We start from the raw sequence: 17,965 nt of genomic DNA, 5'->3' as shown, positions 1-17,965 counted from the left end.
CCCTGTGCAAGTCACTTAATCCTAATTGTGTCACTAAAAAAATTTTAAAGAACTTATTCTAGATGCCTTTTGCTAGAGAGAATTTAACTAAACTAAAAAAGGAAGCTTAAAGTGCAAACTTTAATGGAAAGTTTCTTTTAGAAACATGCAATATTAGCTTGATCCTAAAAATGAGAAAATATACATATATACCTACCTTTGTAGAAGCAGAAGACTACAGAAATGTGATATTAATAATATTATCAAATTTAATAGATACATTGGCTAGTTTTGTTGAAATTCATTTTTTTCTTTTTAAAAAATATTTAGTATAAGGATTGCTCACCGAAAAGGAAAAGGGAAGGAATATATTCAAAAATAAAGATAATAAAGCAGAAAATATCAATTAAAATATTTTAATGTAATTTAAGCATATAATCTTCCTAAAGTCTAATAAGACAACTATCTTTAAATAGTGTTTATACCTAGCATAGTTTTAGGTCAAACATATTAGAGATTATGTTAGATTTTATTTATGTCAAAAACACACATTTTCTTCCTTAATTTTTATAGGCAAGTCACTCAACTTCTCTTTAGCTAGTTTCCTTATCTATAAAATAGAACTTACCTCCCAGAGTTGTTGCAAAGATAAAATGAAATAAAAATTGTAAAGTGTTTATTTAGTACAGAGCCTATTAAGCTCTCCACAAATATTAAGATATTATTATTAGACATATATGTACAAAAACATGCTATATTTTAAAAGGGAGTGTAAGGTAAAGCCCAGAGCCCACATAATTTGCACAGCTGACTTTTTAATGATTGGTTCTGGCCTCAACTCAATTCAATTTTGATAAGTATTTATTATTAAATAAGTTCTGTCACAAAGCAGTACACTAGGTACTAGAGGTACAAAGACAAATGACATATCCTGCCTTTAAGAAGCTTACAATTGACTGAAACTCACATTCTACCAATTTGGCTTACACAAAATTAGTTGTCACCAATATCAGCTTTACTCTCTAAAGAAACATTTGTTTCTAAATAAAAGACAAAAGAATACACAAATACAATTGTAATCTGTTCATTTTAGAGAGACCTTACAGAGTTTGTCTTCCACTGAAATATCTTTCATGAACCCAAAGTTTTGATTGTGTTTTTATAATAGTATTTCTTTTCCCAGTTGGTGATTTTACTATTATAAAAACACAATCAAAAGAAATCACTAGGTATTGTTTCATCCATTGTATTTGTATCACCAGCATCTAATACAATGCACTGCACATAATAATCACTTAATAAATATTTTTTGGTTTATTGATTAAATCATTATGGTTTATATAAATTGTAAGCTATAAATTATCATGTATATTATTGTTAAGATTTTACCTTTTTTGATTTTAAGAAGCCCAAAAAAGGGAAAAAGAACAAGGAACAAGAAATAGAAGGAAAAGGAGTCAAAATTAAAAGTTTTCACAAAAAAAAGGACATTCTAAATATTTGCAAGGAAAGTGAATGAGATTTACATAAGATATAGTACAGTATAAAATGGCCATTTCTTGTTCTGATAGTAAGTTCCTTACTTATATATGGAAAATTAATGTAACTACTAGTGTAGGCTTCAGTTTCTTCACCTAGAAAATGAGAGGATTGAATTAGATACCCTTTAAGATTCTTTTTAATTATAAATCTCTGTTTCTCTGAGATTTCCTTTCAAATACATTCCTATACAGACAAAGTGGGAACTCGTCTAGCTTTCATTGATATGACCTTTAGGCTGAACCTGAATTATGGTCACCACAGATTCAATGATAAATACACATGCACACACATGTATGCATGCACTCACATATATGCATATATAGCAAGGCTCTATATATGCATGTTAAAATTACATATATGTTATAGATATATAATTATGGATATTTATATGCATTTATACACATATATATGTTTATATATCTGTTTCTATATACAGATACATATTTTATATGTATATGTATGTGTATATCTCTGTTTCTAAAAACACCACTGCCCCCCCAAAAAAAAAATCTACATGGCTTCAGGAAAGAATTCAAAATGGTAATACAATTCTATCCTGTTTATAGGCATGTTTATTGCATCACATCTGCAGAGGTACAGTTAAAGATCATAATCTCAATTTGCAGAACTTATTCTGAATTTTTTTTTTGTATTTGTTCCTTGGTGAGACATTTCTCTAAAAATCTATGTTTGTTTGTTCATATTAAATAACTTTCCTTTCTTTTCTCTCCCTCTCCCCTGTCCTCAGTGTAGAAGACATTTTAAAGGAAAGAGAACACCTGCCTTTAAAAGATTTGATGAAAAAAAAAAAAATCTACAAGGTGTTGGCAGCATTTGTGTGGGAAAAAAGGAAGGTATAGAATTTTTTCAAAGAAATGCACTCTATAACAGATTCCATTGCAACCTCTTAAGAGGTATCAGTGCTCTCATTTTTATCCCCATTACAAATCATATTGCATTTCATATTCTTAGGATCTTATCTTTAGTAGATAAATTTATTCTTGTGATTGGGAGGCAACTTACAGTAGTGGATTGAGTGTTCAACTTGGCTTCAGAAAGACCCATGTTTAAATATTGTATCAGACTCGTATATGAAAGTCTTAGGTAACTCAGAACTTTTTTTAACTTCAATTTCCTAGGGAAAAGAATAGTATCTACTTTACAGGGTTATTGTGAAAATCAAAAAATTCTAGGATTTTAGGATTTTTTTCAAATCCTAAAGAATTTTATAAGTATTAGTTCTTACTATTGTTGCTATTGATTTTTGAGGAAATATTCTTCACTGAGAAAGAGATATGAGGAATCTTTCAGATTTTAAGTTCTTCTACTTCATAAAGCACAAATTTCAATTATTAGGATATCATGAACTATCTCAAATGTTATCTAAGGCCAAAGAGTGCCTTACATACAGGAAAGTATGTATGATTGAACAATTTTTGGCTTTCTAGTTCTAATAAAAGAAACTCTTTTGTTTTTCCTTACCATTTTACCCCATCCTCCCACCTTTTCCTATTCCTATTCCCATTATAATTTGATTGTATCTTCAAATGTTTTTCCAAATTATTCAGCACTGCCATTTGTTGAGTCTTGAGTTTATCCAATAGGCAAAGTAGAGGAGAGGATCATAAAAAGGTGACTAAGCAGAATCAGAGTGTATTTAACATTTTTAATAAATTCCGCCACAGAAGGAACCAAACACAGTCATACCACAGACATGCATTGCAACAAAGAAACTATTTGATATATTGATTCACATCTATTTGTGCACTTGCTTGTGAGTGATAGGTCGTAGATTGCAATAGTTGAATTCTAAACATTTTTTAATTTCTTTCCAAAATTTAGCTCTGAACTATAGTCTGCATTTGAGATAGCATATACTTGAAGCCCATGCAGATGAAAGATCTTCCTCAGAAAATTAGTGAAGGAAATGTCATTCTGAAGCCTTGAATCAAATAGCAAATTCTAAAAAAAGACAATTTACCACCACAAGAATGGTGTTTTCCCTACAGATGACGTCATTTTAACAACCCACTGGATATCATATTATATAGGTTTTGTCAAGAAGTTAAAGGAAATTCCATTTATTGTCCATTGATGCCTCAATTCAGTAAGCTTCAAGCACATCCCTTAAACATAATAGTGGTAATCTTATGTCCAATCTGTTCGTTAATTGTATTGGTAAATTAAGTTCTTGTTTCTCCCTTTTCCTGACTATTTGCCTGATAGAATAACATGATAGCATATCAGCTTGTTTCTTGAAGAATTATAGATGTCTAATACCTTTTGAAGCATCATTCTATCACATAACATGGTGATTTGCACATAACAGAGGTTTAAAAGACTTATGTTCAATTTAAATACTGTTATGCAAACAAGGACTTCAATATAGCTTCAACCAGGCCATCCTCAGTCAAGGTCCAGTGATGCATTTTTTATCCTAGAACATTAGTGACCACCTACAGGGCAAAACACCACCTAAAGGGTGAAACAAATATAACAATGCCCAATAGACATATTATCAACATAAAAATCTAGACCTCCTTAAAACTGACTAAAATTTTGTGGTCATTTAAGATCCTAATTGAATGTCTCATTCATTCCAAATAATGACCAAAAATCATCATTTGATTGTCTGAATCTCAGCTAATTCATCAATAAAATGAGAATAATAATATGTATGATACTCAGCAAAGAGGGTTGCTTTGAGAGTGTATACAGTCATTCAAACTTTAAAGTACTATATTAATGACATTATTATTAATTATTATTATTACTATGCCTAGTGTATAGGGAAGATTTAACAGCTAATAAGTTAATTCTCTGATGGCTATTAGCCATTATAGAATACTTCCTTTCCAGTCAAGTTAACTGGCAAAGATTTTATGCTACTAGGAAATGTACAGCTTTTTGCTAATAATTCACCTTCCTCCACTCCATATTCTCACAGCTTTCAGAGGCCTCTACTTCCTCAAAGAAAGGGTAATTTGGTTTCAAATATCACAAGGACAAAGTCATAAAAACTCTCTTCATAGTAAAAAAAAAAAAATCTTCCTTTAGTTCAATAATCCACATATACAATGTTCCTTTCCATATTAAATAGGTAAAGCCCCATTAGCTTCAGGTACTCTGAAATGAACTATGACAATAATAATAATATATAGTTATATCACATATTAAAGCTTGCAAGTTCTTTACATAGATGATTCCACTAGCCCAATTTACAGATGGAAAAATGAGGCACAATAAATTATATGGCTCATTCATTATCATACAGCTAGCATCAGATAGGATTTAAATTTGTCTTTATGATTTGAAGTCTATCCACTAATATATCGCCTTTCTTTGTTACTAGGAAACCCTCCAAGTCTTTGATTCCTGCTAGCAATGCGTGGCTTGTTCCCATTTGTAGCCATTCCAATTCAAACACAAAGCCCAAAATTACCTGATCCAAGTGAAAAATACACTTCTCAATCTTGCAACATAAATTGTGGCCAAGAAACTAACTGAGTACTTCTTGAAACTGTGACATGTTTCTGTTCATTCTGAGAAACAACTGGGATATTATTTAAATAAGACATAACCAATTTGGCAAGAAAATGTGCCAGAACCTCACTGATTATTATTGGGAAGTCACAAATACATTGGTTAACCCAAAGAGAATGAACAGGTGCAGCTAGCTCAGCTATGTCTCAAAACATGGGTTGCTAAAAATCACTATATGATGCATAATCTTGAATTAAAACCACAGGGCTCATGAGTGATATAGAGTTAGAGGTGCAACTTCAACAGTGACATAAAAAAATTAGGAACTAAATCAAAACAGTAGTACATTTATGTGCATGTTGAATGGTTAAAAAATAAATATTATAATAAATAGTTGTAGTATTCCCTGCCACAGACTGTTGTACAGCCCATACCACAATACCCATAGGGTCAGACTGGCAAAGTTTAGTAACTGGGGGGTTAGTGAGCAAAAATTATAAAAGACTTGGGATTACAGCATTTGTGGAAGGGGAGGAAGGGAAGAGGGTCAAAACAGCCCGTCTCTACCCACAGCTGCTTTTTGAAGATATACAACAAATACAGCACTTTACCTTGAAGAAACCTGAAATTAATTTAAAGGAAGTGAGCATTAGAAAGGTTGCAGCTTATAAGTTATTGTGAAGTTGTATAGTATTCTGTATGAAACTTTGAATAAGCAAACACACAAAACTGACATTATATGCCAATTGTTCCATAAGAAGTCAATCACTTTGGAACATGTCTAAGTTTTCAAAATAATTATTATAGCACAACTGACTATATTCATAATGTCCGACAAATTATCCAACAGGCTATATTTCATTTACCCCTGTCACTAGGTGTAAGAAAATTATAAAATCTCTATAAATTCAAAATAATATCCATAAATACATATTTCTTAATGCTAAGAACTAACATTTACATACTGCTTTTAAGTTTGTGAAGTTCTTTACCTATAATTTCATCCTCTCTAAGGAAATATAATTCCTCATTTTACAGATGAAGAAACTGAGGGAATTTAAGTAATTGTCCTAAGATATTTCAACTAAGATAGCTAAGATTAATGAAAACAGTTGGCAGTTGCAAATGACTATTTTGTTTAAGGCTTGGAAATTAGTGAAGTAGTATAGCCTGTCTCTATTTTAAAAGAAAATGAAGAAGGGGAGAGACAAATAGAGATAAAAAAGAGATAAAGCGAGGAAAGACAGAGACAAAGACAGAAACAAAGCAAAGAGAGAGATGGGGAAAGAGAAAGAGATAGAGAAAAAGAGAGACAGAGACAGAGAGACAGAAAACCTAAATGGTACACTGACATTTCTTTGCAGTAACTTGAATGTACTTTTATGATGCTAGTAGCTTCCATTTATTTAATATATAAATTCATTTGTGCCAAAGGGATGTACTATGAACAGAGATAATTTTTGGAATAAACATGATCATAATGTGTTGAGAATGGATATGCTTTTTCCTAAGTGAAGGTTCATTGCAATTCTTGTTATTCTGGAGGAATTTATTTTGTTTTCAATAAAGGTAAACACAGTTAAAAGCCATCTAGATGGCAAAGTGAATAGAACAATGGGTTTGAAGTCAGGAAGATTCAGCCTCCTAAATTCAAATCTTGTCTCAGAAATTTATTAGCTGTGTGACTTTGGGCAAGTCACTTAATCCTACTTGCTCAGTTCCTTTTCTAGAAAAGGAATTCTAGTATATTTGCCCCCCCAAAAAAAAAGAGAGAGAGAGAGAGAGAGAGAGAGGTCATGAAGCATCTGACATGACTGAAAAATGACTAAATAAATACAACTAAAATAGAAACTTCATCCCTGCCATCCCTGAATATATCTGGGTGATTTGTGTTTTGTAAAACTTTTCAAAGTTAGGACTATATAGCTTCAGTCATAGATGCCCAAATATCATCTCAAATGAAATCAAAGCAATTATGCCCATGCCACTTCCACCCCACCCACCATTAAAAGAATGATTTCATGCCAAATAAACCCTCTTCCTACCACCACCACTGCACCAGAGGTTGACTTGTTTGTAAAGATTTCCCAATGAAGAGATACCCTTTATCTCCTATCTTGATTTTGAGAACTAGACACACAAAATTTCAAAGTCAATCAGCACTTGAGTATGATCTCTTTAACCTAGAAAAGGATCCTAAATCACCTCAAACCAAAAGATGATGTTGGCAAGATCAAGATATTTGCTTCTCCTTCTTCCACCATTATGGTCAGGATTTCTGACACCTAAGATGGCAATGGAATAATCTTTGCTGAATTAGCAATATGTTTCACAGCTATCTTAAAAATATTTTCTTTTTACAGACAGAATAATACCAAACATTGTCAAAATATTCTCATTTGGGGGGCACCACACAGCTTATCAGAGGCTGGAATTCTAAAGAGATAATGATGATGAAGAACAAGAAGAAGAAGAACAGAACAAGAAGGTGAGAAGGGGGTAGTGGTGGTGACACTAGTGATGATGATTTGATCATGATTATGACAGTAAATGTGATGAGAAGGAAAGGGAAGATGGCGATGATGATGATAACTAATATTTACATAACCCTTTAAGGTTTATGAAGCACATTACATGTTATCACATTTGATTCTCACAAGTCATATGTGATGAGGAAACTGAAGCTGAGAAAGGCTGAGTGACTTGGCAGGAGTCACACAACCACATAAGTATATGAGGCAGGATTAAAACTAAAATAATCTTGATTCTAAATTCAGTACCCTTATCTCCTCTACCATCTAGCTCCCTATCCTAAAGGTTCCACCAAGATTCAAATTCAGATCACTGAATTCAAAGTCCAGAGAAATAAACATTACACCATGTGGCTACCATGGTTTTCTTGTTCCCTGAAAACTTGCCTAGGTCTGAACCACCTTCCCAAGCCAAATAAAAAGATCTTAGTAGTCAGCTTCAACTACCAAAGGAGAAACCAAAAGTCTAAGAAGTTTTCTAAAGATCACACAATCTTTCAATAGGAAAGTAAGCCCCAGCAGTATAAAGCACTAAGCTCAGTTCTCTTTCTGTTACATCCAGGCTGGTCTTTCCAACAATAATTAAAGAACAGAATTTACTATCATGAATTATTATTGAGGTGAATGGCTTAATAATTTTCAAAAATGGATTAGTTATTTATGGGAATAAGAATAACATATGCTATTACTGTAGCCAAAATTATGCTTAAGGGTATGAAATAGTCATTAACTAGGATGAGAACAAATTTTCCCTGTAGGAAAGTATTGCATGATTAAGGTCACTCAAAAAAATTAAATATTCACTAGCACTAAATACTGCTAGTGGCAGACTAGCAAAGTAAAATGTCACCTATAAACTTCTGATATTAGCAGATTTGTTAAAAAATTTTAAAAAGCTACTTTGTATTGTGTAATATGTTTTTAGGCAGTAGTCAATTTATAGTTCTTTAAAATATTCATTGTGATACTGAAAGATTAAGGGTTAATTGAATCCACTTTAAGTGAATAATACATGATATGAAAAACAAAAATACCTTCAAAAGTTATGAATTATCCCCAAAAAAAATTGCTTCCACAAAAAGAAGGAGAAGGAAGAAGAAGAGGAGAAGAAAGAAGAATTTTCTAGTACATAATGTTATCTTTTTTATATATTTGCTAAATATGCTTAATGTTAGATCCACACTCAGATCATAACCAGTTTATTTTTCTCAATATAAAAAATATTTTTATAATGTAGCTCTTAAATCACTTAGCAAAGAATAAAATTTAAAATGTCGTTTAAATGATAAGTATTTACTTAAAATATTCTTTTTAGATGTGACCAAAAATTCAATGAAATAACTTTTCAAACTTGGCGATTTTCTAACTTTCATGGAGTGATAAAATGAGGTTAATATTACTAGCAGTATCTATCTGTGATGATTTAAGGGTTGGAGAGAAATAATTTCTGGGTAATGTAATCATTTTGTTAATAAGAATAGCACATCTATTAATAAAAGGATGGTCATTTGGCCCTCTTTCTTAGATCAAAGACAATCATGGCAATGGACTCAGGACTTAAATGTTATTTTGTAAGAAAAGTTGCAATCAACTCTAATTGGTTAACAATTAATGAAAGAAAGAATATTACATGAGGGGCTGAAAGTGGTATCATGTCACCCCTGGACAGAAAGACTATCTCTATACGCAGACCACCCACTGGCTTGGGTAATCTAATCAAAGAAATTATGCTTCATCCAAGCCCCAGCACTGGCTACTCTACCTGGATAGTCTTGAACAAGAAAGTCCAATCTCATCAGCAATATCACTTCAAGAGACTAATTTTTTAAAAACTCAGAACATTAAAAGAAGGGTGAACTCTGAATTTCAAATCATTGGTTATTAATAATCATTTCTCTCATATCTTACAGGACTATTGCTAGGCTCAAATGACATCAAATATAATAAAGGCTTCGTAAAATTTTAAACTGCCAAGTAAACACTAGTTATAGTAAATGGTTCAAGTTCATGTAGGGATTATCTCATGATTTATATAGTAGTTTATCTTACAAAGTACTTTCCTCAAAGAAGTATTATGAGGTAAGTAATGCAAGACTGTTAAGTTTCCACTCTTCTCATTCAGTCACACAGAAGATAGCTTCTCTGAAGGAAAGGAGCCAAAAAAAAAAAAAAAAAAAAAAAAAAAGGTCCAGATCATCTTAGGTAGGGTTAGAGCTCCACCTAATTAATATGAGTTTTTTAGCTCTCAGTTTGTTCTCTCCAAGTAAAACCTTTTAACCCATTCAATTACAAATCAATCAGAAAACTCACTTTGGGTTCTAGTTAAATAAAACATAAACCAGCTGCTGATAAGTTGATAAAGAGCAATGAAAATTGACAGAAATCTGTGATAGTTATCCTGAATAACAAAGTAGGTTAAGTATTATTATTTTTTTTTAATTGTAATGTGTTTCCCATAATATATCATCTGGGACACAGTCTGATGACTCAGGACCAACAATAATGAAGAATTGGAATGCCTCAACTCAGAACTATAGAGTAGGCATTTTAAATTACCTTTATTATTTTATCATTTTTTAAATTTTATACATAAATATTTATATTAATAATATAATGTGTATAAATATATATTATAAATATAAATGCTTATATTAATTTATTTTATTAATGTTACCTCCAGATACCTCCATTACTTTTATTAAATTACCTCCAGGATCCAAACTCTTAAGGCCCACCTTACCTTAATGTATGCCTTTCTCCCTCATCTTTATGAGGGTTGCAGAAATAGGAAATGTTAACCTATTGAAGAGACATAGATCAGGTCGTCTGAGAAACAGGCCACCCCATCTTTCAGAATATTTGCATCTGGAATGGACTGTTCTCTCTACACGCTCTACCTTTCTGAACAGAATTTTTTTGTAGCCTTAGAATTCCTAGTTATAGCTCTAGGCCTTTTAGAGAATAAGACAAGTACCTAATTCTAAAATATGTATAGCACGGGCAATTCTCAAATGTTCCCATGGGTCTGTGATTTCATTAGAGTGAATATTCCCTCCAACAAGGCAACATGGATGAGTCACAACTCATTCTTGCCTGCCCATCATATGTGATTCTAATTCACATGTATCCAAATAAGAGATTAACCCAAAATACTGGAAGCCTACCTGAATTTCTCATGTTTGGAGAATAATAGAATACCCAGACTGCACAAGGTTTTTCCCAGTAAGGATCCCATCAACTTTTAAATTAAGAAACTAGATAATCTCAGTTACTCAATAAAAGAAAGACCTGTCATAGCTGCCAAAACTCCCTTTTTCTACCTGCAGGGAGTCTGAGTATCACATAGGTACCATACCTTAGCTTTTATAATGTTCAGAAACAATAAACATTAAGAAAACTTGTAGCCAAATTCTATAACATCTCATAAGCATCCTTTCCCCACCCCATCATGATTTACTACCAGCCCCAGATAAGTTACTAGCTCCTTCTACCCTCCATGCCTGATTCTGTTTGATCCAGATAAAAATACTCCACCAGATTTTACTAGTTTAGACAAACCTATGCAAGATTCTGGGGTTTCATGCAAATGGTACAATATATCAAATTCAATTAAGAGCATCTGAAGAACTTCCTCATCTTCAAAGGAAACCCTCATCAAATTGGATTCAACACTGGATCATTTCCACAAAAGCTATGAGCACCTTTCAGTGTGTCTATTAATTCCTACCATGCATCACCCAATAATAATCAGGAGTTCATAAAACAAAGCTTTATTATATATTTCAAGAAATTTTGCATGGCTTTGACTTTTGCATGGGACACGTATCATAGGACAGCCTGTTAAGGCAGTAGTTCTATCAAATCAAATGCTTTTATCATATTCAGAAACAATAAACATACTGAGAATTTATATCCAAGTTCTATAAACTTTTAGCCAATTGTATGATGATAAAGATGTGGTTTGTTGTGATTATTTACAAAAGCTTACCTGTTTCCTACTAACACTATCAAGGATGTTCTCCAAGAATGGGCGTATTATTTTCATAAAATTATGTGATATGAGAAGTTGATATTCTCAATCACTTTTTTTTTTTTTTTTTTTTTTTTTTTTTTTTTTTGCTGAGGCAATTGGGGTAAAGTGATTTGCCCAGGGTCACACAGCCAGGAAGTATTAAGTGTCTGAGGCCAGATTTGAACTCAGGTTCTTTTGATTTCAGGGTTGGTGCTCTATCCACTGCACCACCTAGCTGCTCCTAGGTCACTTTTTTTGTTATTAATAAGATATATTTTTCATGCCACAAAGCCCACCCTTGTAAAATATAGTTCAAAGAATCTGAATGTATAAACAGAATAGAATTGTGAAAAGCATACTAAATTTGAAGTATAAAGACTAGAGTTCTAATTCTAATTTTGCTGCTTATTACTTATATAATCCTAAACTTGGCAGAGTAGATAGGACACTAGGTATGAAGTCAGGAAGACTCATCTCAAATCTAGCTTCAGACACTTATTGGTTATGTGACTTGTCTCATCATCCTACTTGTCTCAGTTTCTTCATCTGTAAAATGAACTGGAGAAGGAAATGACAAACCACTCCAGTAACTTTGCCAAGAAAATCCCAAATGGGGTCAAGAAAAGTCAGACATGATTGAATGACTCAACAACAACAACCACCCTAACTACGGTCTCTTAATATACTACACTAATTTTCTCGCCATTTATGTTTCCAGGTTTAGTTCATTCAAAATAGTTAATGAACTTTCTAAATGTGAGCAATCTATTCCATGAATGAATTTAAGTCCATTGTTAACTGTTTTTAGTTCTCAGATCCCTGAACCAATGACCTCATGCATACTATTTCCATATTTATTATGTTTATAGCTGGCTATCTATAAAATCTTAACCTTAATTCATAGCAAATTATAAAATACTGCATAAAATTAGTTTCTCCTATGCTACAATATTTATATTCTGAATATCCAATTATGCCTTCAAAGTGCTTAGGGGAATCATTTGAATGAAATATATGAAAGAACATAAATTTGTATTATACCGTGTTTTGTTTAATAATGATAATTTCCATTATCATCCTTTGAGCTCAATACATTTCTTAAATTGTCACAAATCCTAACAGTATTTCTCTAAGGCTGACTGGATGAGTTTAGTATTATTATACAATAGGTACACATGAAGAAATTAAGGTTAAACAATTGAATGAAAGTCAAATAGCAAAACCCATGGTGAACTGGGATTATAACGTAGCTCTTCCTCACTAATCTCTACCTACCAGACCAAGCTACCTCCTCAGGAAAAATGTTAACGCCAAAAATTAAACTTCCCATTGATTCATTTCAATTTTTATATCCAATTTGCCTTCATTCATAGAGTTCCATAATGATTCTGTTGTGAGCCACCCTAGGGATTCAAATGCAGAGATGGAGCAGCAAGAATACAATTACCTTCTTAATGTCACTGTGCCTTTTTGTTCCCTAATAAGAACTTATTTCTTAAGACTAAAATGCTTAAAATTATATATACACACACATATATGTATATGTATATGTATATGTATATGTATATGTATATGTATATGTATATGTTTCTTATATATACCCAAATGTTAGATTGTCATGGTGTTAATAATTTTGTGACATTATTTTATTAAAACAGAAATGATAATATTGAGCTATACTTTGATTTTTTAAAATCAGATATCTCTGTTTTGCCATTACTATAAAACAAGATGATACTTCTACCACATCATTATGTCTAATGATATTATGCACATACATACACACACATACAAGTAAATGAGAATGGTTCCTCATTTATCTGTTATTACTATCTAGTTGAAGCTACACAAATTTGGATAGGTAGGGAATATAGGATTCTATCATTTTATATGTTGAGTACCAAAAAGGAAAAAAAAAATTTTTCTTTTGATCCTGTCTTAACCTGGAAATATTCTTTATTCTGTATATTTCTCAACTTCTTTCCCTTTATCAAAAGGCAATTAAATTGTGCCATATTTCCTTAGGGTCTTTCACAATGACTAAAATTACTCTTATAAACAAATTCATAAGCACAATTCCTAGCACAAAAAAGGAGCCAAAAAAATTACTAATTGACAACAGCTTATCTCTCCCAGAAATATAAATTAAATATTTTTATTCTAAAAAAAGACATTAAAGCCTATTGACTTAAAGGAATGATTACAATACTAGATGGCACAGAAGCACTAGATCTTGAATCAGAAAGACCTGTATTCAAATACAATCTAGCTGTGTGACTGATCAAGTTGATTACTTCCCTCAGTTTGCTCAACTGTAAAACAGGGTTAATAATAGCACCTTCCTCCCAGGTTGTTGTAAAGAACAAATAAGAGAATATTTGTAAAATGTGCCTGGCGCATAGTAAGTACATAACAAATGCTTATTTCTTTCCTTCCTACTAACAGAATTTCAAGGACTATGACAAAAAAATAGTGGAGTTAAATTTTATTAGGAGGTTTTCAATGCTGCTCAGATCATATCATTTAGACAGAGATGGGAAACTGACAACCATAGGACCACCAATTGTGTTTTCTTCATTGTTGTCAATTCAAAGTAAGAAAAAATAGTTTGGGAAGTGAAAAATTGGTTAAGAAAATGGTGGCTGAGAACAGAATCTGAACATCCAGATCACAGATTATGACAAAGGAATGGCAGATTCTTGGCCAGAGACATAATATACTTATTTAGTAAGAAAGTTTTTGCTAAGTGTTACAAAAATTTTATCAAAATGACTTTAAACTATAATAAATGGGAGTGGAGAAAATTAGATAGATAGATAGACAGACAGACAGGCAAACAAATGACAAACAACTTAGGCTTCATATAAAGAAAACATTAGATAGAGCCACCCAAAAGTGAAATTAGATATTTCACAAAGCAGTAGCTTCTCACAGACTAGGGATATGAAGGTTTTTTGCCCATTAGATGTAAAGAGAAACCCTCTTGAGATATAGGTTAAAACAGGTAGCTTTGAAGTCTCATTCAATTCTAAGATTTTGTGACATCTGAATAGAACAATATTTTGAAGTATATATTATTAACTCACCAGATGGACCAACTAAGATTGAGGAAAAAAACCATAATTTTTTTTCAATTGTTCTTTCCTCATTTCCTCTATGTTTAATAATTTTTGCTCTATAATATAAAAATGAAAGAGAAAATGTGGCATAGTGAACACTCAAATCCAGACGCATATCCAGCAAGACTTGCATTCAAGTCCCTGGTTTTCAAAGGCAATGCAAGATAGCAAGATAGCAAGATGTTAAATCATCAAGAAGTCCTCTTTTTGAGTCCTATCTTAGACACTGTGTCCCTGAAGCATGATATTTGACTTCTCAATACTCTAAGAAACTTTCTAAGACTATATATTACAGAGGAAGATGACATCCTGCATTGGTCATTGTCATTCATCTTTATCTGGAGTCCCTTATATCAATGAACTCATAAGACTACAGTGAAATACACAAGTCTGGTTCCTATTCTTACCTTAGTTTACATGACACATGCAAGGTCATAGGGACAATATGTGTCAGAGGCTGGACTTGAAACCTAGTTCTTCCTGGCTTGGAAGTCATTTTTAACCATGCATTTTTTTGGAAGAGGAGGAAAAATAGACATCTATGATGTGCCAAGTATTGTGTTAGCTACTGGAAATACAGCAAGAGGCAAAAGACAGTCCCTGACCACAGGGAATTCATTGTCTAATAGGGAACACAGCGTTCAACCAAATCAAAAACAAATTATATACTGGATAAATAGAAGATAATTAACAAAGGGAAAACACTAGAATTAAGAAAGGTTGGGGACAGTAGAATGTGAGATTATATTTAGGATTTAAAGAAATCAGGAAGGTCAGTGGTCAGAGCATAGAGAATGTTTTAGAAATAATTGTTTTAAATCATAAATATATATTAATTTAATAAAAAAAAATAAAGAGGGGAAAGTAGTAGTAGTCATAGTTGCAATGTTTATATAATACCTTTAAAATGATTTTACACATATATAAATATTTTGTGTCTAACAGTAGCCATCTCTAGTATATATGTGCATTATACAAAACAGATTTTACATAACTGATTTGTAGTTTCATGGCTTCTTCCCTGTAAGAGTTAATTATCTTTACTCTATTTCATGAAAAACTTCATCCATAGCACCTGCCAGCCATCTGACAAAAGTATATCTTTAAGTTTAGGGAGTCAGGTGAGTGTATGGATGGTTCAATGACAATTATCACAAGTAATAGAAAAACCACTTACAACAGATAGTCTGCTGATAGTGGCTCAGTAGTATTATCTTAATATTTTGAGCACATCATAATTATTTAAAAATAGGATTATCAGATTCTTCCTAGAAATGTTATCACTTTCAGGATAAATAACTCTTTAAGCCACTAGGTTACCAAAAGCAATAATTTACTCAAATAGCTGTAATGCTAGCTCTTAAAATTTCTGAAATTGTTTGCATGCCATATTTCTTACAATCTGTTAAATGTGTAATGGTGGCTCTTCCTGTCATTTCAAATCCAGTTTCATATAAACAGTTAGCACTGTGACTCTGTTTCCTTGATACTTGCCCCCAGATGACAGCCCTGACACCTGAGGGGACATGAATGAGTAGAGTAACATAGACTTCAGCTGAAGGGTCCAAAATCAGCATGAACAAGAATGCACAGGACCTTGCTAAAATATTTTTCTGGAAGGCTAAGCTGTGATACAAGCAAGAAAGAGTTGATCAATTACTTCTCTTTTTTTGGCAAGGTTGTAGACTATATAATTAAAATGAATCTAGAGACTGGAAGATCATAGGAATTTGGATTTGTGCTTTTTAGACATTCTGACAGTGCTGACAAGGTCCAGGAATTTAAAGAACACATACAGGATAGCAAGTGGATAGACTTTCAAATAGCCAAAGCTTTAAAATGATAGGATTCCCCCCCCCCGCCTCGAAAAAGTATTTTGGAATAAATATATCTGAATAATTAATCAAAAAATATTTTGGAACATTTGATAATGTTGGATTTTCTATGCACAAAAAAAAGTGAATGAAAAAAAGATTCTATTTTATTACATATACAGATGAAGAACCACTTAATGAAATTATTAGAAAACAGATATCATCAAATTGATTATGGGAAGTATAAAATTTAAAATTGCACAGCCCAAAGAAATATGCAAGCAACAACAGAAAGGAAAGACGGATATTGCAGCTGGTGGACCATATGATATTACAGGTCAGGGTGAGATCAACAAATCATGTATAGAAAAGCATCCAAAGGACTGGTAATCAGTCAGCAAGACAATCATCAACTAGTAATACTAAGGGAAAACTAAGAGAAAGCAGGTGCAGATACCACAGTATGACAACATTGAATGGAGAATCATCTATTACTGATCTGAAATGACTGTTTCATAAAGGACTTTGAGTGTAAAAGACACAACTCTGTCTAATATATAATGGCTCATTTAGTTTTCTTGTCTTTACTTTGTTATCAGGATTATGACATTTAGATTTGTTTATAAAATGTCATTTGAATAATTTCACGGTAAATGATTTTCAAAAAACAAAGTGTTTGTAAAAATAAATATGAGAGCATATGTCTGTGAATATACACAGATACACAAAGATCATCAAAAGGAGTTCTCTTCCATGTATCATTAGTCCTGAAAGCAATTATCAAAATCCTACTTGATCCCCACTACTGCTTAGATATTTAATAGCTCAACAATCCTGGGTTACACATTTATAAAATGAAGATAATAAAATCTATCTCATAAAGTTATGGTGATCCCTAAAATATATAAAGCACTTTGTAAACTTCAAAGTGCTAAAATTTGTTATCTAATCCACATCCTAGTGGTAATTATATAACATCCCCCAGGGCATTCTTTCCCTTTTCTCAATGACTTTGATTCCACTAACTTCCTCCACCTCCTCCTCCTGCCTTCATATTAGAGGACTTCAACATTTTTGTTGCTGTTCCCTCAGATACCCTTAATCTCCTAGCTTCTAAATCTGCTCAACTCTTATGACCTCCTCAGATGGTTATCCACTTGATCTTGCTATTGTCCACAAGCGTTTCACTTTCCAAAACCAAGAATTCTGAAATTACTTTATCTAATCACAATCTTCTATAATTTCCTCTCTCCTTATGCCTTATTCCTCACAAATTTAGCCATAGTCATATTCATGACCTATCTCTTTTCCTCCCCTCTCTCCAAACTTTGTGGGGCCATTTCCCTTGGTTCTGTCTATACTCTCTTCCTTTCTACTCACCCCTGAAAGAATCACGTCATCTCTACATTAATTTCTGTTCTCTAATTCCTTGTTCTCAAACCCCAATTCTGAATTGTTCTTGTCACTGTCATCCTAAATCTCTAA

General features: G+C 32.4%; 1 protein-coding gene and 1 pseudogene across 1 annotated transcript in view; one reads left to right on the top strand and one right to left on the bottom strand.

Annotated features, from left to right (window-relative positions):
- The window catches only part of CA8 (carbonic anhydrase 8), a 156,343-nt gene that overhangs the window by 106,012 nt on the left and 32,366 nt on the right, over positions 1 to 17,965 (bottom strand). The window lies entirely within an intron of this gene.
- Positions 16,193 to 16,870, top strand: LOC127545954 (heterogeneous nuclear ribonucleoprotein D-like; annotated as a pseudogene).

Source organism: Antechinus flavipes, chromosome 1 (assembly GCF_016432865.1).
Source record: "Antechinus flavipes isolate AdamAnt ecotype Samford, QLD, Australia chromosome 1, AdamAnt_v2, whole genome shotgun sequence".
In the NCBI taxonomy this organism is placed as follows: Eukaryota; Metazoa; Chordata; class Mammalia; order Dasyuromorphia; family Dasyuridae; genus Antechinus; species Antechinus flavipes.
The sequence above is the reverse complement of the archived record's forward strand: the minus strand, read 5'-3'. Positions and strand labels throughout refer to the sequence as shown.